The sequence below is a fragment of the Neopsephotus bourkii genome, unplaced genomic scaffold (assembly GCF_033783945.1).
Source record: "Neopsephotus bourkii isolate Nb327-2 ecotype Australia unplaced genomic scaffold, CSIRO-AGI_Nbou_v1 NB_998, whole genome shotgun sequence".
NCBI lineage: Eukaryota > Metazoa > Chordata > Aves > Psittaciformes > Psittacidae > Neopsephotus > Neopsephotus bourkii.
Window position 1 is genome coordinate 1,816,559 of NW_026901490.1, and position 23,357 is coordinate 1,839,915.

Consider the following 23,357-nt stretch of genomic DNA (forward strand, 5'->3'; position numbering starts at 1 on the left):
ATTGCAGTGATAATGGTGGTATGCTGACATTGGGCTTAGGAGGAGTTTCTAAAATCTTTGCTCTTGTGCAAGTGTACAGTTGATTTGAAGTTCTTGTTAATAGTCTTCTCCCTGGTGTAGTGCTTGTGACAGGTGTAATTTTGGATAAAACTCAGTGTTTGTATATCAAAACAGTAGGCTTTCCAAGCATTGTAGTTTGTAGTTTTATCACTTTTTTACTCTTTTCCTAGCTTTCACTTGATGTGACCAAGACACTTCCATGTTGAGGATACGAAAACAGTATCTTTCACTTGTGAAATATCCAGGTATATTGACTTCTTGTATTCCTCATATTCAGCTAATTTTTCATATTAATTTTTTAGCTATACTTTTTTTTTTTTTTAGTTATATACTGGTGTCCTTGCTCAGTAATTACTTGCTGCTGAAAAAGTGATCTGATGGCACAGGGAAGGATGTTCCTTCTATGAGTATCATTCTTCTATGGTATTTTATAAGATTTAAACATTTCATTAATACCAGCTTTGTGAGCAAGCAGGCATATTGAAACCAGAGGCTAAACACTGTACTATCCCAGACCTCTTCCTATTGAAATCCAATCCCAGCCACAGCAGGCATAAGGTTTCAAATCTGGCAGCTCTTAAGGTTAACTTTGTGATCTTTGTAGTGTTCTTTAAGTACAGATGTATGTAAAACATAATTTAAGAAACAAAAAGGCTCTTAAGTTTTACACAGATCTTTTTTTGTCACGGTATGTGTGCTAATAGTGCAACACAAACATGTTTAATGAATTTGAGCTCTCTGTTAAAAGCATGGTCTTATAATTCATTGATGTTTCTTTTCTTGATACGTGTTTGTTAATAAGTGTATTCTCCATTTCATGCTAGAGATAAAGCTATTTGATTTATTTTCTTATATCCTCGTATCTATTATATTTGTTGTCTTATTCCCCAAATCCATATCTCAGGACTGGTTCATATTCATACAGCTTAGTCATGCTTTACCCAGCAGTTTAGCAGCTGGACATTTCTCTCCCACAAAACCTGTTCTTTGGTGGGAACTTATAAAAAAATTTGCCCTGAAGACCTAGATGCTGTAATATCACATCGTTAAAATGTGTAATATCACATTGTCAGAATCTCCTTTTGCTAATGATGTGGTAGTCATGGATCTCATCTGTACTGCTACAGTTCATTGTAAGCATAGATCTTTGAATTTTCATGGGTGCTGTATAAATCTAACCAGTGAAAAGCAATGAATATGTGAAAGAACTAGGATGTTCTGAATTAGCTTCTGCAGTCTGCTGTGTCCTTATCGCAATATTAGTTTAGCCAATGAAACGGTCTGGTATAATGCTTTAATTAAAGTTCAGACATAGATAATTAAGTAGAAGTATTATTGTACTTTTATGTGGTTTATAGCTCATTTATATATTTCCATTTTTCCTATTGAGTGTTATTCCTTTGTTTAAAACAATGCAAGTTTTAGTCGTGTTGGCCCTGTCTCTCTTCGCCCACTAGTTTTTCCAAGCACTGTGAGTTCAGCCATGCCTTATGGACTGGAGGAGCCTAAGAGGCATCATTTGCCTACAAGATTTAGAAAATAAATGGTTAAAAAGAGAGGGCCCATTCATGTGCCAATGAGGGGGAAGTAACAACCTGTCCTTCAATAGACATCATGCAGAAGATCCATACTATAATTCTGCCATCTCATTAAACTGTGTCCTGTAACAGTGTGTTATATAGAGGCATATCTGTCTTTTATGTGTCTTATTAGCATCAACAACTTCAGTATTTAGCAAGCAGTTTTATATACTGGTTTCCTATGACCTACTGATATACAGACTGCAATGTCAGCAAAAGTGACTGGTCCCATCTAATGGGGGAAATGTAAAACCAACAGAAAAATAGAAGTAATTCTACTGTACACAAATAACTGTAGACATGTAAAAATATATTTTCTGAGATTCAGAAAGTTCAAGGACCTAAACAGAGTAGTGAGTAAAAGAATCTGTAGGTAAATTACCAATTTATTTAAGAATATTTTTAACATGCTATTTAACAGTGTATTTAACAGATGCAGGTGATTTATCTGAACTCCCATATGTTCTGTTGAAATTTACCTCATTTTTTCAGAATGGTTTTGCAGTTGCTTAATTATTAATTGCATAAAAACATTTCTCTGTAAAACATTGGGCTAGAAATTGAGGCAAAAGCAGTTGTTAGGATTTCTTGTTTAATTTTTTTACAAGACCTGAGAACACTTCAGCTTTTCATTATAAATCTCCACAAATTCACATGGAAAAAAATAGCATCTCAAGAGATGAAAGGCAGAATTACCATGAGTGGCAAGCTCCCATGATCATTAAACTCAAGAAACAGCTAGCTAAGAGTCTTTCTGCATACACCTTCAAACCTTGTTTATCTGTGTGTGCATGTGTACATATCTTTTGTCCCCCCTTCTTTCATTCCAATATTTAAGTTCTTTTTAAACTGTTTGCTTTAAAGTTCTGTTCCCACCCTTTCTGAAAAGTATGTGTGCTGAGTAAAAATCTTTCAAGACAAGCCCCAGAACAAGATGCTGACAGCTCCTTAACTGAATATTAGCATTAGAAGTTATCAGAATTTCCAGATATCATTCTGCTGTTTTCATGCTAATGGTGTTTTTACCTGAATAGGGAAGTGCTGTGTCTATTCTGCAAAAGAAAATATATTTCCTAAATGTGCTTAATATTAGAGGAAAGTTTGGGGCTTTTTTGAAATAAATCTTTCATGACTTTTTGAAGGTGTCTGTGTAGGTGTTGGCTTACACTGGATTTGTATATGAGGAAACCAAATGGTTCAATGTGACAAAAAACCTGTGTGCCAGACTGAATGGTGTTAAATTTTGATTTCACAATGATTTAGCCAGGCAGATCTGGTGGGGACATTATACCAAGTTAATGGGATGGGAGGAGGGGGTAATAAAGATTTATTTATTTTAGAACACATAGATATTCTCAATATGAAACAAAAGCAGTGCTATTTTAAATAAAGTATAACCTGAGAACTGTTCCAATTTTAAGATTAAAAAAGGCGGGGGGGGAGTTTGTACCAGTCGTACCAGTCAAACCAGTCAAAGGGTATCAGTTTGTACCCTTCTGCTAAAGGGTCAGCAGAAGAGCAGAAACTGTAGGAAAAAATATCATGCATTGTTAAAAACAATATCTATAATATGCTATGTAAAGTTAGGAATATGAACACCCAGGTGCTTTTTCTGATGTTATTTCATAAGTTTCCTTTAAGAATCAGAACTAGAGATCAGCACTTTGTATTGTAGCCAATTTACATTGTACCCAATGTAAATAATGTATAATTTTATTGTCTTAGTCTGTTTGATCAGTGGTTGCTTGATTTTATGAACATTATTTGCATGATGGCATCTGGATTACTCTGAATATTGTATTCTCTCTATGTATACCTGTAATTACAGAGATTTTGATGATTTGTGGGTGTGGAGAGAATTTACATTTGTTACTCAGCAGAGTCTTGTTCTGATTAGGGAGCGTCAATTCAAAGGAAATTTGCTTCTGATTCAGCTGCTAGGATGTTATTTAAAAAGAGTGTTGGTGTGCATGTAAAAGGAACTTCTCTGACATTGGATAGGGGAACCAATTTAGTTTGGATGTTTAAAACCTGTAGTAAGCTCTATTTTTAGACACGGATCTTACCATTTTTGTGTCAATCATTTGTAAAGTACTCTAGAGCAGCTGGTTACAGGGACAGTAGGATCTTAAACTACCCTAGCTGACTGCACGGAGATGTCCCTCCATGCCAGCAGCACATGACGCCTGAATACTGTATTATCTATCCAAGGAGCATACTTAGCTGTACAGTCTCAAGCATAGGTTACTCTGCAGGTTGGCTTTTTGCATGAGGCTCCCCTCTAGTTTTGAGGGGAACTCCTGGATGTTTATGTAAATAGTCTAGGATAGATTTTAGAATGGCAAGTGATGCATGAAGGGAACAAAGCAACAACAGAATGTTAATTTTTTTCCCTCCCCAAGGCTGTAATGATTTATAACCCCCATTTTCAAGAAGGGGAAAATGGATGACCCAGGCAATTACAGACCAGTCAGTCTCACCTCTGTGCCTGGCAAAATCTTCGAGCAGATTCTCCTGGAAGGCATGCTAAGGCACATGAAAAATAACAAGGTGCTTGGTGACAGCCAGCATGGCTTCACCAAGGGGAAATCCTGCCTGACCAATTTGGTGGCCTTCTATGATGGGGCTACAGAACTGATGGACAGCGGTAAAGCAGTTCATGTTATCTACCTGGACTTGTGTAAAGCGTTCGACACTGTCCCACACGACATCCTTGTCTCTAAATTGGAGAGGCATCAATTTGATGGATGGACCACTCGGTGGATAAAGAACTGGCTGGATGGCCGCACACAAAGAGTTGTGGTCAATGCCTCAATGTCCAGCTGGAGACCAGTAACGAGTAGTGTCCCTCAGGGATCGGTGTTGGGACTGGTCTTGTTCAACATCTTCGTTGCTGACATGGACAGTGGGATTGAGTGCACCCTCAGCAAGTTTGCTGATGACACCAAGCTGTGTGGTTCAGTAGATACGCTGGAGGGAAGGAATGCCATCCAGAGGGACCTTGACACGCTTGTGAGGTGGGCTGATGCCAACCTCATGAAGTTTAACCATGCCAAGTGCAAGGTCCTACACCTGGGTCGGAGCAATCCCAGGCACAGCTACAGGCTGGGCAGAGAAGAGATTCAGAGCAGCCCTGTGGAGAAGGACTTGGGGGTGCTGGTCGATGAGAAAATGAACATGAGCCAGCAGTGTGCGCTTGCAGCCCAGAAAGCCAACCGTATCCTGGGCTGCATCAAAAGGAGCGTGACCAGCAGGTCGAAGGAGGTGATCCTGCCCCTTTATTCTGCTCTCGTGAGACCTCACTTGGAGTACTGTGTACAGTTCTGGTGTCCTCAACATAAAAAGGACATGGATCTGTTAGAAAAAGTCCAGAGGAAGGCCACGAGGATGATCAGGGGACTGGAGCACCCCTGAGAAAGTTGGGTCTGTTCAGCCTGGAGAAGAGAAGGCTGCGTGGAGACCTCATAGCAGCCTTCCAGTATCTGAAGGGGGGGCCTATAGGGATGCTGGGGAGGGACTCTTCATTAGGAACTGTAGTGACAGGACAAGGGGTAATGGGTTAAAACTTAAACACGGGAAGTTTAGATTGGATATAAGGAGGAAATTCTTTCCTGTTAGGGTGGTGAGGCACTGGAATAGGTTGTCCAGGGAGGTTGTGAATGCTTCATCCCTGGCAGTGTTCAAGGCTAGGTTGGACGAGGCCTTGGGTGATATGGTTTAGGGCAAGGTGTCCCTGCCCATGGCAGGGGGGTTGGAACTTGATGATCTTGAGGTCCTTTCCAACCTGAACTCTTCTATGATTCTATGATTCTATGTATATCATCTTAACAAACCACTATTTAACAGTCCTTACAACAATGGGTTTATTTGTCAGTGAATACCTATGCCATCCTACTGGAAAAATCTTAGAAGTAGGTATCAGGAAGTAGCTTTTTAACCCAGTTTTGTAAAGCTTCAGCTAAATAAGAGGTAAGCAAGTGTAACCATTTTCAGAGAGGTATTCTAGAAGTATGACAGTTTCCATTTTCAGTCTTCCGCTTTCAGTTTGTGAAAGGTTGTTTTTTCAGTCTCTCGGTAAAAGATAAAAGAAGGCAGTGAATAAAGACAATAAACCTAATGTTAATTTTTTAAAAAAGTACATAATGCTGTCTAAGGAATAAATTTTATACATGAATTTACCATACCATTGAAGTATTTTGAAAGAAGTAAGACACTGCCAGTACTCATTTATTATTTTGTACCTCTTGCAGAAGGAAAAACTAATGTTTGCACAGAAAATTAAGTATCTGTTTATTAATTTAAGCTGCCAAATCAGCCGAATTTTCAATGGATTTTGTTGATCTGAGGGAGCTGAAATCCAGTTACCAAGGTTGATTTATTCTCATTCATTTTGAGGATATATTTTTTTTCTTCTTGATACATAATCAGGACCTTTAATCAAAATTTTAGGATATATAATTTATTATAAACAATGCAAAGTACTGGGCACTGCTATAAATATATTCCTATATCTAATGTGATTTTTAAGTAATAGTCTTCCTTGCGTTTGTTTCGTGTTAATTGTAGGTATGTTTCCTTTGAATTTTTCAGCTTTTTCTTTCAACTTAGCCATTTTACATAGTCATTTCCTTGACCATTTTAGGTATATAGAAGTGGTGACAATTCCATGTACAGAACAGACAATTACCTTTGTAACTTGGGAAATAATATGTTGCAAATCCTCATAGTGGGTATTAATGAGTACTGGTGATATTTATTGAGGCAGAAGTTGGAACCAGAGGTAATAACATCACCTCAAGAAGGGCTTGCGGTCCCCAAAGCCTTTTTACTTCAGCTGAATTATCTGGGCTAATAAAATATGCGCTTTCCATAAAAATAGCCTGTTTGTGCTCCTAAACTATTACAAGCACAGTGACAAAGCTGCAGCAAAAAAAATTAACTGAGTTCTGCGTTAAACAGATACTGCTCTCCACTGTGCTGTCATGCCTTTTTCACAAGAAGCTAGTTCTGCCTTCCATGCTGCCTGTGCCAGTGAAGGCAACAGAGTACATGGGACAGTCTAGAAAAACATTATACATGCAGCAAAATGCATTACCTTTCTGAGTCAACATTGTCAGGGATTACAGTTTCTTCAGGGACTTTTTTACTGTTGAAATTTAAGTCTTTTCTGAACATATGGAAGGCTGAAGTTTGTTAGGTCCTCATAGGACAGCAAAAAGGTCATCCTTTATGCAAAGATAGTCTTCCTGCCAAATGTCAAGTCTTCCTGGAAAACATGATGCCACAAGAGCTTTTCCATAAGTCACTAAATATTTTTTTTTCTAAACCATGTAATTTTTACTGGCCCTTTCCTTAGAGGTATGTGAACATTTAGCCGTTATTTTCTAAATTCTGGAAACATCAGCCTGAGATAGAAGACTTGCAGATCTACAAGACAGCACCTCACTAAAGGATACCATTCCATTAGTGTAACTTATTACAATATTACTTTTTTACCTGATAATAAAAGAAGCAACAACAACAAAAATGGTAGAAAAATGAGCAAGAAAAAGTGTAGAAACAGCAGCAAATCTCTTTTACTATAATTACAATTTGTGCTATCTTTATTGTGTGCTATTTTTATCCTTAATTCCTTCCTTTCCCCAGGTCTCTAAAGCAAGGCTCTGTGGCTTAGAAATTGTAAGAAACCTGGAAATATAATTTGTTTTCAGACTTTGTATTTGCAAATCTCTTTACATGAGTGAATGTTTCTTTAAAAATATTCGAAGTGCTTAAAATCTTAACACAGAGACATTTTAGGGTAAGCCAAGATAACTTTGGATTGTTACTCTGGAATTTAGTTGCATCTACTTGAATTTGGCTGGGATGTTACCAGTGGATATTCCTGTGAGAATGCAAAGGGATGTTTTTAGACAGAATGAACAAAGCTTTGATTTTTTTTTTTTTTATAACCAGAATAATTCGATCTCCAGAAGGTAGTATTGCTGTTGCTGCTGTTTATGTTCAAACATTTCACTTTCCTAACTAGGAGAACAATCCATGTGCTCTTGGAGGTCTTTGGAAGTACTGACCAGATTTCACCTTTCTCGGCTTGAGTTCAGTCAAGTTTAAGTGATTTAGTTATATCCAAATACGAAGAATCATTCATTTTGCCTGCCTGTGTTTTTTACAGGTTTATCCTTACGTCAGAGGAGATACAATCTCTTTACTGATTTATTTCTCTTTATTTCTCATGGAATGATTATTTCAGTGAAAATGTATGGTGTAACCACCAGTGCTTAGCTAACAGAGAAATCTGTGAAAGTAGAAATACCAGATTTTAAATCTAAGAGGGAAAGTAAAAACAATAAAAAACACAATGAAGTCCACTCAGAAGTGGTTTTTCAGTTTATCAATCTCAAAATTGTGAAGGAATTCATATCCCACTAAACTTGCACAGAATTTGGAGACCAAGCTCTCTAGTTCATGTAAACATCTCTAGTCCTAATTGCCAAGCATCTATTTAATTTTAGAGCTATTTGATATCTTAAATTTTATCCTGCTTCTAATATTCTAGCACATCAATTTGTATCTGGCGAAAGGAGCAGAAACCCACGATTTTGACATGCCAGTACAGACAATGGAAAAGCTGGACGGCAAGAATCCTGCGCTTTCCGACTTTGCTCCGTACAGCACACGTACCTGTTAGCATGCCGGTTGCCAAGAGCACCACCTCGTGCTCAGAACGCAAAAAGCACTTACTGTGACGATCAACACCGGTAAGGGACCGCGGAGGGGCTTGGCATTACTCATGTGAGGATTCTGTCTCGGCTATTTCCTTTAATGCTAATATGAAACGAAATTACTCGGCTCATGGTGAAAAAATGATTTTGCATCTTGCATGCAGGTCAATAAATATAGCCAAGTATTCTAAAAGCCTGATTTGTGTCACACATTATTTACATGTATTTTGCACAGCAAGGTAAGACATTAATATACCAGTGCTTATTTTCTGCTAAAATTAGCCTTTCTGAATACAGCACTATTCCTTGTCTCATTGAGGAGATAACTAGGAAAGAACTCAAGTCATGACCATTTCATGAGGAATTTTTCAAAGTACATATCTCAGTTTCTGTTTTCTTCACCATGCCCAATTACTACACTAAATGGGTGCTAAGGTCATAGAGCAGATTCTCCTGGAAACTCTGCTAAGGCAGAGGGAAATTAAGGACAAAGACATATTCCAACAGAGTAAACCATTTCTGATTGCTTATGAGCAGAATACAGAAATGGATATTTTTATGGTCCAGGTATGTTACACAACCAGGGACCATTATATTAAGTTTCTAAATTATGTTAAATTCTTACTTGTCATTCTAACATATTTGAACAAAGAAGGTTGCATGATGTTGGTGAGAAGTTTAGGCAAGAAATTTCAGTCCAGGAGATCTTGATGGTGTTCTCAGCTTCTTCATTGTACAGGCAAATTGCTTTATTTCTCTGTGAACCAATTTTCCTGTTTCTAAGTTGGGGCAATTTGCAAGAATTTAAAAGAATCTGTTCACATTGTGAAATTCAGTCTGAAAAGACTGAGGAAAGGTTTACAGGGTGGTAATGCTTTTCCGGTTTATGTTGTACTATTGCCTGATAGAGAATTTCTTCATCTTTCAATTTGTGAATCTCTGCCAGTGATGCCTTAAAAATTGTAAAATAGGAATGATGTATTTTTCTCTTATTACTGTGCTATTCCCTCCTTCCCATACACAGGACTCAAAAATTTAAGTGACAGTATCTTTCCATCAGCACAATTATTTTGATTTGAATGAAATTTTAGATTCAGCTGGAAACACAATCTGCTTCTGCAGGCTTCTCACAGATTTAGCTACAGCTCCTTTGATTAAGCTACAGCACCTTTCCCTCTTAAAAGCTTTTCATCTTTCAAACACAGGAAAAAATATTCTTTCTTGACTGTTACAGGTGACCATGGAGTACTTGTATTTGAGTGGATAAAGGGAATACACATTTGAAATCAGATACATTTAATATTTACTTCTTTCTTTCTCCAACATATGTGTACTGTTTGCTTTCTCCTGACTTTAAACTCATTCCCACCTTGTGTGTTGTTTATTCCTACTTCTTTGGTAATTGATATATTATTAGTCTAGCCATTATACTAGTATCTCAGCTGTTGATACTTAATGTGTTATTTCTCTTCAAAAAAGTCAGTGGTTGCTGTTTACAATAAAAGAGATCACAAGCTGTATCAGAACCCAAAATTTCCAGTGATTGTATTTCCAAACACTAGTTTTTTGCCACATGGAAAGTTTTTCCATCCACACAACCATTTCCTCTGTTTATGGAAATGAGGTATGTATATGAAGGTAGTGAAGTTGAATTTGAGAGTAGCTTAATTTTTTCCTTTTTTTTTTTTTTTTTAAAGTAAATGGTCCTAATCTGTTGTTAGAACTGCTTTGGCAAAGTTCTTGCTGTTTTCAGTGGATTCAAGCTCAAAATTACTAGTTTCATGCATTTTTCAGTTACTGGCCTTGCTTTTTTGCAGGGTTTGTACCATCTCTGTCAATGGTCTCATTTAAATTTTGAGACTCTCTGAAGTAATAGTTACCCAGCATCAGTACCACTGGCAGAAATTAATCTTTAGTGTTTTCAAAAACACCCAATGAGAAACAGAAGTTAGATGGCATCACTGAGTATGGTGTATTATTAGTAGCAGTAGTCCCTAAGAAAAGATTTTAGTTTGCCACCACTTCTGTCATATCTATCATATGAACCTAGGACACCCACTGACAAAATCAGTTTGACAGTTATTGTAAGAGATGTCAGTGTGATGACATCACAGTGTCATCCTAACGAATAGAGTGATGCACTTCACTCAGAGAAATAACAGTATATATATTGACAGTAATTTAACAAAGTTTGATAGTAAATGAGACAGTAATTTAACAGTATTTGATGGCAGGGTACACTTTATTTACTGCAGAAAGGATGGAGTCAGACAAAACTGTCAGACCTTCCTATTGAGTCATGATGTTCAGAAACAACCCCCTTACTTTCTAAACATCTCAGAGCAGAGTCTAGGTGCAGCTGGATCCAAACTTAGCCCCAAACTTGGTCAATGGCTTATGTCTAAAGGATTATGTATGTGAAATCAATCCTTTATATCACTTAGCTAAGATTTCCAAGTTTGCCATGATATTAATCACTTAGTGAGTGTCAGATTCAGTTTGGAATCTCTCAGCCTCAAGAAGTAATTTTCAAAGGTGTCCCTACTCAAGGGGAGATCCACTGCCTCTCATTGTGCAGGAGAGCTCAGTAGGCCCTGTGCTCCCCACTATTTGTGAAGCAATATAATTGGCTGATCGTCACATTTGCATACCAACCACAGGGTTTTTTTTCCAAACTTGGCTTAAGTCAGACCAAGACTATCACTAGGGGGAAGCATGTTGCACATATTAGCCCTTGGCTCATGTGCTGTTGTCTCTCCCAATCTACTTGGAGTTTGGTGCAGCCCTCAGGACACAGACCATTACCACCACCACCAGCGGTTATCACTTGAGCAGATTTACAGGAAATAAAGGTCAGGTTTGGTGAGGAGAGGGGCGCAAACCACCACAGTCAGTCAGTCCTGAAAGATTTGTATGCTTAGCTATCTCTTTCTAGGAAATAATTTGAACTATTCTGAGAAGCTGCGCAATAATAATACAGTTTCCAATACATGGTCACTCTACAGTTTCCACTTATCTTGTGTATCTACTTTTCACATCCTTGTTTACTAAACATGTATTTTTCTTCCTCAAGAGTTCACTGGATTCACAAACATGGGCCTGTGTAAAGTAATTCTTCAATTGTGTCCACTGTTAAGCCGATCTATTTTACCTTTCTCTCTAGCAATATCAGTTAACTGTATTCCTAATTTTATAGGTAGGTGGAGGTAAAAAGCATGGAGGGGAGAGAGGGCATTCATTCCCGTACTGCATTTAAATGTAATCATTGATTCATGTGCAAATCAACAGTGTAAAAACTTTATGGTTTGTCAACACTACTCTACCATATTCTGTCTTTCATAAAGTGTACATGTGCACCGCAAACTAACCTTCTCTATAACAGTCTAAAGATTGGTTTTGGTTTGGGTTTGGGTTTTTTTTAGAAATTCTGTCATTTTAAAAAACAAATTCCCACATCTGTTGTCTTCCCCAAGCCACAATTCTGAAGAAATGGTAGAAATTGCTTTCTATGTTTCAGAAGTCACTGTATAGAATTTCTTACGTTCTTCACTGCCTTTACTGACCTGTTTAAGGACCAGGCAATTTCAGCTCAAGTATGTGCCACCTTGCATGAATGTGTGCTCCAAGACATATCTTTCAGAGGCCACAAGGCAGATTGCTGTGCATTTTAGCAAAGAAATAGCAACTTCTGCTGTTTCTTATGGGTACTCCATAAAAGAGAAAAATTCTGGAAACCGTATTCTGCGTATATGTGCTTGTATGTATCACATCTATGTATATGCATATATACAGACTAAGTCTGTAAGTAATTTTAGTGTGTTTCTTAGTTTGAACTTGATAATACTGTGTTTCACTCACTGAACAACTCAACACCTTTTGTCAATAATTATATTAATAGCTGCAGAATATACACGGACAAGCCTACAGACAACTCTGTTCACTAGAAAGAAGGTAAGTAATTGCTATTTGTCCTTTTCATCAGGCAGGCAAAAGGGCATGCAAGTAAAGAATCTAAGCATCTCCCACCAGTTCATAGCATTATGAGGACATACTTTCAAATATCATTTTATCTGTGCAAGTCACCTGGTATCCACATCTGGTATTTGCCACTTTGCTTTCACTTCTGAGACTTTTTCTTTAGAATTTGTAAAAATAGTGTGAAAGACACATGCTTTTTACTTAGGGAATTATGCAACACATTAAGAAAATTATACTTCTTGTCTTAGGCCAGTTGGAGCAGCTCTGGTAGTCAGTGACTTCCCACTGCGACATTCTTTGCATCATTGCCCGGCAACGTCATGAAGCAGGTCCTTCTGGAAACTATTCTAAGGCACATGAACAATAACAGGGTGATTGGTGACAGCCAGCATGGATTCACTAAAGGCAAATTGTACCCAACAAATTTGGTGGCCTTCTATGATGGGGCTATGACAATTCAAGCCTGAATTGTTATGGAGTGTATGTCTCCAGTTCCTAAATTTTGGCTGATTAAAACTAATAGTCTTTAGTTAAATTTTATACAGTCCTATTTAAAAATTGTTCATTATAAAAGCTAAAACTAGATTAATTCTTAAAGACAAAAAGCACTATTATTCTTATGTTACATAAATGTGTAAGCTGATTTTGTGTGGCTTGCTTAACAAGTTTTATGCTACACCCAAAATTATTTAAATATAAAAATTCAGAGCCAGACTGGACTTTTGCTGCAGTGCACAGAGCAGAGTTTGAAGTGACTTTGCAAGGAATGTGACAGGCCCAAAAAGGGCCTATTTTTTTCATTTCTTGTCCATGTTTTGGTCAGAAAGGCAAGCTGAAATTGAAATAAAATTGAAAATAAAAACAGCCAGAAGACTTTTCTGCTATCCCGTTTCCAGCTGTAGCAGTGGCATTGGATTGATGTTTTCAGGTAAGGTGGTTTTCTCTTTTTATTTTTTTTTTTTATTTTTTTTATGAATTATGGAATATTTTCTGTAATTGTATAACTTTAGACATTGTGTTAAAATGTAAATTCTAATCATGCCATGGATTCTACTTCTAATGGTGTGATTTCTATAACTAATATGAATTTGTTAATCAATTAGGAATTTTAACCAGAAAGCTTGTTTATGAACTTTTTAAACCGAAACTATAGACCAGATTGCGTTGCTTTGTGGTCTTTCATATAGCAAAAATGAGGAATTATTCAAAATGAAGGTCATAATTTGGCCACAGAACCACAATGCTAAAAATTACCAAGCAAACTTTAACTCTTTGTTTTCCTTAGGTAAAACTAGATTTAGAACACTGACATGGAAAAGACAGTAGTGATTCTAGAGAGAATCCTAATCACAAGAGCTCTTGAAAATAAAACTGCAGACCCCACCATGCCTGACAAGGTGCCTTTTGACTGAAGCTTTGCATCCAAGCAATGGTTCTTGCATGACTTTTGTACTATAAATGGAAAAAATGGGACCTGAAGTTAGAGGAGTGCAGATATTTGATGCAACACTATAATAATAGAGCAAAGAATAGTATCAAATTCTTGGATCTGAGCACAAATCATGCCTTCAGATTCAGATCATTACTTCAATATACAGGTAAGACACTGTCCTGGGTTCAGCAGTAGCAGTCATTTTCCTCCTTCTTAGTAGCTGGTGCAGCACTGTGTTTTTGACTTTCAGCCTGGAAACAGTGATGATAACACCGATGTTTTCACTTGCTGCTCAGTAATGTCTACTCCGACAAAAGACTTTCTGAGTCTCATGCTCTGCCAGGGAGGAGGGGAAGCCGGGAGAAAACAGAGACAGGACACCTGACCCAAACTAACCAGAGGGGTTAACCAAGGCAGGTCATGCCTAGTGTATAAGCTGCAGGCAATTACCCAGAAGGGCTAGATTGCTGCTCTCAGACTGGGTATCGATCAGCGGGTGGTGAGCAGTTGTATTCTCTTCCCTTGTTATTTCCCTTATCGTTATTATCACTGGTGGCAGCAGCAGTGGTTTGTGCTATACCTTAGTCACTGAACTGTTCTAATCTCAACCCGTGGGAGTTAAATTCTTTTGATTTTCCTCCCCATTCCTCTGGGAGTGGGGGGAGGAAGGGCGTGCAAGAGTGAGCGAGTGGCTGCATGGTTCTGAGTTACCAGCTGGGCTTAAAGCATGACAGTTCTTTGTGGCGCCCAACGTGGGGCCCAAATGGTTGAGATAACAACAGATCTGACCAGAGTGTGTCTAACTGTATTTGTGATAAACATTCATTGTTTTGGATTAACAGTCACTCGTCACAATGCTGATTTATTGGCTCTCAAAGTTGTTGCTCTTGATCTTAAAGTTTCAGCATGTCGTACCTTACTTACAGCCGGTATTTGATAATTTAGTGTTTATTGGCTGGGGGGGCTTGGGCTAAGGTTCTTGTTTTGCTGTACTTTATGGTAATGATTTGTAATACAATAGACTCATTAATCATGAAACTGATTTGGCTTGTGTTCCCAGTGTGGTCACTACTTCTATACTTTGGGAGGTATATGATGGAAGTGTTTAGCAATGACATGTCTTTTTTTTCCTTATTGGGTGGTCAACCTATGAAGGAGACATTCCTTCACACCCTCTGCTCCCCCTCCAGCCTATTTACAGCATCATTTGAGAGTTCTGAAGGTTTTGAATGGCCTTTGGATACCCTTGAGACCTGCCTGCTGATTGTGATGAGCATCATCAGGTTGGCACATCTAAAAAGTGTGTTGTACCCATGACCATTTCATCTGGTCTGCAAAATTAAGCAGAGTCAGGTTTGGGTCTTGTCTAGAGTTAGACAACAATAAAGGAGAACCAAGAGGTTTTCCCCGAGTCTGGACAGTCATGAGTGGCAGGGTGTGTGGGATAGTATGGGCAAGTATCTAGGCCAGTGGGCACCTCCAGTGCTTTGGAACTACATCCCCGAACAAGTGCAAAATGCAGAAAAATTAGTAAAACGCTTAAATGAGGTACGTTGTCATCCTGGTCATACCAGAGAGGGACAAATCATGGCAACATGCTGGGGCTTGGCCTATGCTTACAGGGGCTTGTTCAACAATATCCAGCACCTTCAAAGGGAAAAAAATGTGTCTGGATCTGATGGCAAAGCAACAGACAATACAAGTACTCCAACTCCAAATACAGCAGCTATTCAAACTCTAACTACAACAGACAATGCAGCTAATCCAATTCCAAGAACAGCAACCACACCAACCCCAGCGACAAGTACAGCAGCTACCCAAACCCCAACAGCAACAAACAGTGCAGCTGCTGGTGCTACTCAAACCCAAAGCACAGCAGCTGCACCAACCCTGACAACAAATGCTGCAGCCACTCCAGCCACAGCGATAATCACTGCAGCTAAACCAGAGGACCAATTCATGCCAGTATCAGTTGCCCCTGTACACAAGGAAAAAAAGCAAAAAAGAGGAAATAAGTGAAGAAAGATGAAGAACCAATGCACTTACTACCTGGGAAAGCATCTGATCAAAAGTTATTATGATGTGAATCAGAGGAAGAAGAAGAGGTGACTTCTTGACCCCAGACCTCAACTGAGCTACACAATATGTGAAAAGACTTTACCCATCAGCCAGGGGATCACATCATCACCTGGTTGCTCTAATGTTGGGACAATGGGGCCGATGGTCACGAACTAGAAGGTAGGGAAGCTGAGCAGCTGGGATCACTTGCTAGAGAAGGGGGAATTGACAAAGCAATTGCAAGAGATAAAAAGTCCCTCAGCCTTTGGAGGCAGCTCTTGGCAGCTGTGAAAGAAAGGTTTCCATACAAGGACAATGTTGAGTCATTCAGCCAACTGGACCATGCTAGAGAAAGGCATCCAGTCTCTGAGGGAATCAGCTATTGTAGAGATGATCTATTGCAGGCCAGATGCCAGGAATGCACCTATAGATCCAGGTGAAGTACACGACCCATGTGGCAGAAATTTACACGGAATGCACCACCATCATATGCCCACTCACTGGCAGCAATAACCTGGAATGACACAGTACCACCAACAGTGGATGAAATGATTCATCAACTCCAAGAGTTCAAAGACAATCTCACCACCTCCATCATTTCAGCTGTGGAAAAACTGTCCCAGGACCTCAAACAATTGAGAGACGATCTATCTGATCTATCCATCTCCTCATGTGTACCAACCCATGTCTCAGCTATTAACAAAAGGCATCCTACTGCTTGAGAGAGAAGATATAGGAGGTATAAGCCATGGGTCACCCTATGGTTTTACCTTTGGGATCACAGAGAAGACATGAGAAAGTGGAATGGAAAACCTACCTCAGCTCCGCAGGAACGGGTGTGTGAATTGAAGAGGAGAACAGAGGTCAAGGCTGATCATCACATGAAAGCTGCGGCTTCAGTCTCTGGTGAGCAGGTTCCCAGATGGAGTGGAAGAGCTGATTTTACTCCAGCTCCTATGATTAAGAAGATGAATCCCTGTCTACAAGATGTAAGTGACCACTGTTGTGATGACTATTAGAGGGGCTCTGCCTCCAGCCACGTGGAGGTAGGGGACAATCAGATTTACTGGACTGTGTGGATCAGATGGCCTGGCACATCAGTCCCACGGAAGTATAAGTCTCTAACAGATACCGGTGCACAGTGTACCCTGATGCCATCAAGCTGTCGAGGAGCGGATCCCATTTATATTTCTGTAGTTACAGGAGGATCCCAAGAGTTAACTGTACTGAAGGCTGAAATCAGCCTGACGGGGAGGAAGTGGCAAAAGCACCCCATTGTGACTGGTCCAGACGCTCCATGCATCCTCGGCATAGACTACCTCAGGAGAGGGTACTTCAAAGACCCAAAAGGGTACTGATGGGCTTTTGGTATTGATGCTTTGGAGACAGAGGAAATTGAGCAGCTGTCCACCTTGCCTGGTCTCTCAGAGGATCTTTCTGTTGTGGGGTTGGTGAAGGTCGAAGAACAACAAGTGCCAATCGCGACCACAACAGTGCACTGGCGGCTATATCGCACCAGCCAAGACTCCCTGATTCCCCTCCATAGGCTGATCCATAGACTGGAGAACCAAGGAGTGATCAGTAGGACCTGTTCACCCTTTAACAGCCCCATATGGCCAGTGTGAAAGTCTAACAGAGTGGAGACTAACAGTAGGCTGAGTGAATCATAGAATCATAGAATAGTCAGGGTTGGAAAGGACCAACGTCCCTCTTGTTCCAACCCCCCCTGCCATGGGCAGGGACACTTCACACTAAACCATGGCACCCAAGGCTCTGTCCCCCTGGCTTTGAACACCGCCAGGGATAGAGCATTCACAGCTTCCCTGGGAAACCCATTCCAGTGCCTCACCACCCTTACAGTAAAGAACTTCCTCCTTATATCCAATCTAAATTTCCCCTGTTTCAGTTTTAACCTGTTACCCCTTCTCCTACACTACAGTCCCTAATGAAGAGTCCCTCCCCAGCATCCTTATAGGCCCCCTTCAGATACTAGAAAGCTGCTATGAGGTCTCCACACGGCCTTCTCTTCTCCAGGCTGAGTTAAGTCACACCACCATTGAGTGCTGCCATACCGGACATGCTAGAACTTCAATATGAACTGGAGTCAAAGGCAGCCAAGGAGTGTGCCACAGTTTATATTACCAATGCATTTTTCTCAATTCCTTTGGCAGCAGAGTGCAGGCCACAGTTCGCTTTGACTTGGAGGGACATCCAACACACTTGGAACTGACTGCCCCAGGGATGGAAACAGAGCCCTACTGTCTGCCATGGACTGTTCCAGGCTGCACTGGAACAGGGGCAAGCTCCAGGAACCTGCAGTACATTTTGATGACATTATTTTGTGGGGTGATACAGCGGAAGACGTTTTTGAGAAAGGGAGGAAAATAGTCCAAATCCTGCTGAAAGCCAGTTTTGCCATAAGACGGAGTAAGGTCAAGGGACCTGCCCAGAAGATTCAATTTTTGGTTAGTTACTGGACTGTTCTTAACTCATTGGAATTACATTCTTGCGATTCTCCTCTCCATCACTCCGGGAGTAGGGGGAGGAAGCGCATGGGGGAGTGAGTGAGTGGCTGCGTGGTTCTGAGTTACCTGCTGGGCTTAAACCACAACAGAGACTTAGCATTTAGTCATTTTTTTTAGCATATAGCTTGAATGCAATACATTAAATGGCCATTAGCTCATTTGTATGACTTTGCACAGCTCAATCTCAGCAAATTTAAACTTTAGGTATGTCTATGAAAATATTATCACCTGGGAAATGTGTTCTAAGTGTTCACATTCAGCCAGAAGTGAATCTCACCAGATTCTGTCTCTCTTGTCTTCCAAAAAATAAAAGCACTTCACTTTGGCTGTTATGAAATCTTCTAAGTCTCTTTCAATTTGGCAATATCCATACATGTGTTATCTTTTGTCAAATACCTTAGCACTGACTTACTTTAAAGCCTAAAGATAGCTATAAATGTGAAGCCTATATATTCACCTGTAACTTTGATTTGATGTCTTAATATTCATTTGAGAAGTGGGTAGCATTCCAGTGATTTAATTGGCTATGCCAATTAAAAAAAATATGAAAATATGTGTACATGGTCGTGTTATATCAGCTGCACAGGACAGGACTTGGTCTTCTCTATATAGGTGAGAGCTGAGATTTTCAAATGTGCCTTGGAGGTCTAGGAGCATAAATCTTTCTAGTTTCCCAGAGGCACCTGTATTCATAAATGTTGTAATCTTTGGGAAATATGTCTTTGAAGGGCTTTGTCCTCCTGATTATGTCAAATTCTTGTCCAGACACTGTTTTCCTTAGTGAGTTGAACGCCGCTAACAACACAACCATGTACATACACGTATTTTCAACAAGTGGCCAGTTAGGATGAAGTCCCAACTTCAACTAGCCAAGACAAGTTACTGCAGAATTACCCTTCTCCAGTCTGGGTGAGAGATGTTTATCTTGGTGATTATGCTAATCTCCTAAACAACTTTACCATGCAAACTTTTCCCGATAACTTGCTTTACAAGACAAGTCTCACAAAAATCTGCAGTATTTTCCACACAATTAAAATAATTGTGTGAGCTACACCTAACCTACCTGGGGAGGTTGGAAAGAATTCGAGGTATTCTTGACACTGCACTACTTGATCCTATGCTGAGCAAGCACCCTGCTGATATCGGAGAGTAAGACTAAGATTTATAGCTGATCATGTTGGGAGTAGGTGACCTATCAAAATGCCTACATAGTTCCATGAGGAAATTCTTTCATGGAAAAACTATGCATACCCTTCAGGAATACTAAAATCTTGACAGTCAATTTATTAGTTTCAGGCCCAGTTATTAGTTTCAGTGGTAGCTGTTTGAATTTCTGTCTCTTAAAGGAAAACTAAGCAACTGTGCTGCTGCCATTGATGCTTGTGTACCCTGCAAACGTACTGACAATCTTGCTCTGATTGCTGTGGCCTGAATTATTCCCTCCCATAGCAACCAAATGAGTCCATCATCTGCACATAAGCCTGTCGTTCTGGGTTCTTACTGGACAATGACTTGCAGCTTAATAGTTGAACTCTGGTCTCTGATCCCAAGACTATTGTTATTGGTCACTGGGGTAAGAAATCAAAACCAGTTCCAGCCATCAGCCAGGAACTTGGAACTCTATTTTCCCCCTTGCAGTGCTATTAGGTTGAACAATCATGCTCCCCCATGCGTGCTGTATTTTTGGCATCATTTCCCTGTGTACATGGCTAACAGCAAGTATTTCAGCATTAGGGAAGTGGAGACAGGAACGTGCACACTCAGCTTTATAAGCTAACAGTTAGGGTGCTCCCCTGAGAAAAAGGTTTGGATTTAGGCTGTGACGGAAGTTGAACATAGGGTTTGTGCTTTCTGAGTGCTCTGACTAGTAGACTGTACTGCCAATGATCAGCATGCCTAGCAACAGCTGGTTTTGGAAAACTGAAGTAGCTACACGTACATTTTAAAACTTGAGAGGCACTTAAGATTCCTTTTAACCTGACTCTGTGTTCCAGGCTGACAGATCTTAGGAAACTGATGCGCCAGTTCACTATTAACTTACGAGAGAGCTGAGTAGTTACTTGCATTGGCCAGAGCAGCCTCGTAAGGCTCAGAAGGAATGTTGAAAGAACACAGCAAAGGCAATGGTTACAAAAGGAAACACAGGAAATTCCATTTAAACACAAGAAAAAAAGTATTTTACTGTGAGGATGGTAAACCACCACCTCTGTTCTGTGAACAGAGAACAAAGCAGGAAAACATCACAATACTGTTGTACCATTCTTAAATCTCAAATACATGTGCTTCTGGTCATTTGTCTCAAAGACCAAAGTATAAATAATACACAGAGAAATTCAACAGTAGTGATCAGAAACAATTATTAAGTTCTATATAAGGGAAGCTGAATAGGACATTCCTTCACAGTAAGAAATGATTAAAGATGGATAGGGCATAAAATCAGTCATATAAAAATGACGATTCATTGTTTCTCAGAAGTGCAAAGGCTATATAGTAATCTGAAACAAACAAAAGGAACATTTTTTTTACAGATTGCTTAACTGAATTGCTGAACATTGCTAGAGAATGCTTTCAAATCAATAGCATACATAGGTTTAAAAAGTGTCTAGACAAATACATGGAGGATATGTCCATTGCTCTTGAATTCTATGGCTTGAAATGCTTTAACAACTGACTGTCAGAAATAAGGACCACTTTTTAATATCCTGTTTCTCACACTCTGTCTCAGAACAGTCACAACTGGTCATTCTACAGAATGATGAAATAGATGGACCTTTGGTCTGACCAGTGTGGCAGTTCTTACAGTCTTGTGATCGACACTTTCTTTGACTGTGTTCAGTGTTACGCTGAGGCAATATCAGTTGAGCAATATGAGAAGTTTGGTATAAAAATAACATCCTTTTCAAAGTATTCTTTCCGTTTGTATCTGACATCCCTCTACTGTGGCAGGCATTGCCAGTAGCTAAAAATACACGAGCCCATAAATAACATCAACACCAATCATGTGGCAGTGATCCGCTTGTACCATACTTGTCCACATCATTTCTGTTATCAGTTTTACTAATTCATAGTTGGCAACTGCTTTTCCCAAGTTCTCTGATAGAAGTATGGCATCACCACATACACTGAAAACTAATAAAATCAGGCTTTGTTACTTTAAAACTAGAACTATAAATTCTTAGTCAAAAACTCCTCACTAAGCACACTCTGCTATGAATCCATTCCTAACAAAAAGAGGGATTGATTAATTGGTCTTCTGATCATTACTGTGGGAGCATTACAAAGGGAGAAAGACACTTTTTAAATGAATGGCTCAAAGATAAATTCAAACAAGTCCCTTTATACCCTTGCACTAGGTTAGTGAGGCAAGAGGAGCAAACTTTGCAACACAGATATATCAGTGCAAACATTGTGTTTACTACACATTTTTAATGGTTTTAATATCTTTGTTTTGGGAGTGCTAATTTATTTGCACAACATAACTACCTATAAGGTAAATATACAATAGCTGTGATAATCCCTGAAGCATTGTGTATTTGTGGTACAATAACATATTACAGCAGTGAAAAGTGGCTGCATATGTGAGAAATCAATTCATTACATTTCTCTAATTCCGATGGCTGCCGGACTGTGGCTACAGAATGATACAAAAGACAAAAATGGTTTTCTTCTCATAAAGGAACTCTCAATAAGAAAACTAAGCAGCTATCAGGTGGTGCCTAGGAATTGATATAGAAACAGAAGGACTTCCTACCTTGTGCACTCAGTTTTGCAAAAGAACCAGGAGCATGTGTATGCTTAAGGGCATGTTTATCTGAAGAATTTGTCAACAGCAGCCTACCAATTTCTATAGCAAGAATGTATTGTGCACAAATAAATCAACAGACGAAATCAGACACTAGATTTAACAAGTGCATAAAATGAGTCTATTTTTAATGTATGCTAAAATATTTCTTTTGATATTTAGGTTGAATAAATTAAACTGGTACTTTCTATGTAACCCTGTGACCTCTCAGTGGTTTTATTTTCAGTACAGTGTTTTGAAAAAAGAAAAAGAAGAAATTTCCCTCAGGATCCTTAAGTTCTTCTGTGAAAGATCTGAACTGAGATAGCTGGAGGCAACAAATAGCACAGTTCCCAATTATGATACCATTCACTGTGCTACTATTTGAAAAGTACTATTTGATTGTCATTCCATAAACATCACCTGTTTAAATGGCTGAAGATTTCTTTTGCTATCAAGTTCTTGTTTCATTCTGCGAAATGCATGGTCTTGAGTTTGACCTATTATAAAACTACAAAATATGTCCTGTGTTTAAAATGCAACAGATTAACAGAACTTGTAACCCATATTAAATTTATATTTCTGATTTTGTTCCATAAATAAGACATATTTTGTTCATCTCTTTGATTTAAACTTAAGGCAAGCCTGTAAAAATAACATATATGCTAAAGACCTCTAGGGTTCAGTCATGGTGGACTGAAAGCATCTGGTGTCTTTTGAACATGGTTTCTGGGCAGTCTCAAGTAGAGGTGAGACATCACCTGTAAATCCTGAGTCAAAAGGACCCAGTCAAAAAATTATGGCCATATATTTAATCACATAATTCATATGAGTAGCAAACACCTTTTGACTCAGTTGTCACTGCTGAGGTGATGGCTATGAATGAAAAAAAACCAAAACAATTTCTTTTTCTCTGAAGGACTTCCTGGGAACTGAACTATTTGATACAGATGAATGGCTTCCTGTGTTTTGTATGCTTTGGAGCTTAATACCATACCATTACTTGTGTTGTGTTATCCTGACATTAAAAATAAGTTTTTATCTTTCTTTCTGCACAACAAATGTATACTTAATCTATGTCCATCTGTCTTATGGTACATCTATATGCAGGTAAACTACAGATGTGTATCTGAAGAGAGAATTGGTATTCCACTTGATGAAAACATTTATAATTCAGGTCCCAGAAAACTAAGATCAACAAACTATCATAAGGATTCAAAA

General features: G+C 39.1%; 1 long non-coding RNA gene across 2 annotated transcripts; it reads left to right on the forward strand.

Annotated features, from left to right (window-relative positions):
* The first annotated feature begins 248 nt into the window (after positions 1–248).
* LOC133215764 (uncharacterized) lies at positions 249–23,357 on the forward strand. 2 transcript variants are annotated; one of them, XR_009726487.1, is made up of 4 exons: positions 249–305; positions 8,222–9,986; positions 13,626–13,938; positions 19,702–19,829. It is a non-coding gene; the product is annotated as an uncharacterized LOC133215764 (long non-coding RNA). The 2 variants fall into 2 exon arrangements; XR_009726488.1 differs by lacking the exons at positions 249–305; positions 19,702–19,829 and adding an exon at positions 23,247–23,357 and having other exon boundaries at positions 7,842–9,986.